Raw genomic sequence first — 2,725 nt, 5'->3', positions numbered from 1 at the left:
TTTTCTGCTGACCAATCTCATGCCTGCTGCTTAGCTCCAATCACAGTTCCACTGTCTCCTGCCTTTTGCAGCTTTCCCAAAACCCTCTGATTCTGTGGATTCTCACAGCCAGGAGCCCGGGCAGTTCCTCCTGCGCAGGGTAGCCCTCCCGGCGAGGCACACCAGGTGGAGCTCTGGGAAGCACCGGGAACACGGAGTCAGTAGCGGCTCTCGGCTCTCGGGCACGTTTCCCTGGGCCAACTGTGCTTCTACCAGGGATTGTGAAATATGGCTGGAAAAGCAGACTCTCACTTGGGAATTTGAGGCTGCTCTGTAGAGAACAGCAATCCTTCCAGAGTTTTCCAGACTGTAAAGTTTTGAAGTATCCCCATAAAGTCACAGCACTCACAGTGCAAGTGGCACCCACGAGAGCTTCAGTCAGTCCTGGCTCACACAAAGAACCCCAGCCCTGCTCTTTCCCCGTGCTGACAGAGCTCGCAGTCCTCACTGAAAGGGCTGAAGCTGAAGGATGCTGTGAGCTGAGTCGTGAACCAGCTCTATTCCCTGGCACTGAGAAACTCCCTCTGCAGTGAGCCACAGCACCTCCAGCCCTGCCACCAGCTCTGGGAGGAACAGCTGGGAAGGAAAAAGCTCCCTGCGAGCTGCATCTGGAATGCAGACCCAAAGGGCTCCCTCTCTCCTCTGAGGCCTTGCTAAGCTGGGCACCTTTAGGCTTTTCCTTTAGTTGCTGGATTGGAGAATTGTTTGGCCTCACATGTTCTGCTGCTTGTGAGGACAGGGATCAGCAGACTGGCACCAAATTTAGGTAGTGATTTGAGGCAAGAAGTTTGGACTTTTCCACTGGCTTCCTCATTTTGGTGGGGTTTTTCCTGTTGCTGCAAGAGTCACCCCGCTCAGTGCTGCCTCCATGGCACTGTCACCCTGCAGCACATTGATCCATGGACCTCAGCCGGCAGTGGGGACATCGGGGTTGGTGACACAGCTCCCACAGGCCAGGCTGGTGACACAGCTCCCACAGGTCAGGTTCCTTCACGGCTCTGTTGCCACACGGTGTTGGTGGTGCCAGTGCAGGATTTGAGCCAAAGGCACAGGAGGCAGCAACGCTGCAGACAGGGACTGAACTCTCCTGATCTCCCTTCCTGTGTGCCCAGCTCAGAGCAGCCCTTTCAGAGCTCTCTGCAGGAATGTGGGCTCTCCTCTTAACAGGCTCCTCAGGAATCCAGGGAGCTGTTCCCTTTGCTTGTGTTACCAGGCACAGCTGTCTCAGCTGCAGCCTGGTTCACAGGCTGCTCTCCTGAACACTCAGAGGCAACGCTGACATCCTCCTCAGAAGAGAAACAAAAACAAGTTAACCAAAGATCACTCAGTATTTTCTTGGAGTCACTTCAGGCACGCAGTAACTGCTCTTCTCCATTCCCAAGAGATGCGTAACACAAGGGGAGCACTGCCCTGGCGGTTCACATGACTAGTGTTTTAAACTGCAAATTAAAGTTGCCAATGAGAAGCCCAAGCTGTCAAAAAAAATTACCTCCTAGGCAAAATATGAACTGAGAAAACCAGAATACACCAAATGAGGGTTCATGCCCTCACACTGTGACTCTGGCCTATCCCACAAGGTGTAAGTAATCAGCCACCAGAAATCCAGGTGCTGTCCTTGTTCCCACCACGACTGAGCAAGGGCAGATCTCGCTCCAGGCACTGCCAGGACCGTGTGCTGCAAACTCAAATGCAAAACACACGTTTGTAGCTGTGAAACTCACCCCAGCCCACACAACTGCTCGGACATGATATTTTAACATGCTGCTTTTTGGAGCCCTCTGCTGCTGCTCCAGATGTAGTTTGTAGGCAAAAATACCTTGAAATTTGGCATTTCCAGGAACATGTGGCAAAAATCTGTAGCCTAAAAAGCACCACTGTCCATTAAAAGATGAATGAAAGAAACCTTTACTTCTCTAGCCTGCAAGAAAGCCCAGACCCTAGCACTGCCATTGAGTAGACTTACCTCCAGAAACAAGGCCATTTCAGGCTGGAGCACTGAAAGCTTCTCCTCAAAGAATGTGCCAACCCTTCAAGAGATACTGAGCTCGGGCTGATGGCTGCAGGTCAGGCTGACTCCCTCAGTGCAGCGGCTGCAAAGAGCCTCCAGTGCCCACAGTGCCCTCCCAAGCCGCCATTGTCCTCAGTGCCAGCACTGCCCTCAGAGCCACAGTGGCATCATTGCACTTTGTGTCCCCAGAGCCTTCACTGCCCTCAGACTGGCAGTGCCGTCATCGTCCTCAGTGCTGCCACCACCCTCACCTCTCCATGCTGCCCTCAGTGCCGCCATCACCCTCACCTCTCCATGCTGCCCTCAGAGCCACCATCGGCCTCACCTCTCCATGCTGCCCTCAGCCCCTCAGAGCCACCATTGCCCTCACCTCCAGCCCCTCAGAGCCACCATCGGCCTCACCTCTCCATGCTGCCCTCAGTGCCACCATTGCCCTCACCTCTCCATGCTGCCCTCTGTGCTGCCATCACCCTCACCTCTCCATGCTGCCCTCAGTGCCCTCAGCGCCACCATCGCCCTCACCTCCAGCCCTCAGTGCAACCACCACCCTCACCTCTCCATGCTCCCCTCAGTGTCACCATCACCCTCACCCGCCCAGCCCTGAGAGCTGCCACCGCCCTCACCTCTCCATGCTGCCCTCAGAGCCGCCATTGCCCTCACGAGAGCTCTCCATGCTGC

This window comes from Geospiza fortis, unplaced genomic scaffold (genome assembly GCF_000277835.1).
Source record: "Geospiza fortis unplaced genomic scaffold, GeoFor_1.0 scaffold1199, whole genome shotgun sequence".
Classification (NCBI taxonomy): Eukaryota; Metazoa; Chordata; class Aves; order Passeriformes; family Thraupidae; genus Geospiza; species Geospiza fortis.
The sequence above is the reverse complement of the archived record's forward strand: the minus strand, read 5'-3'. Positions refer to the sequence as shown.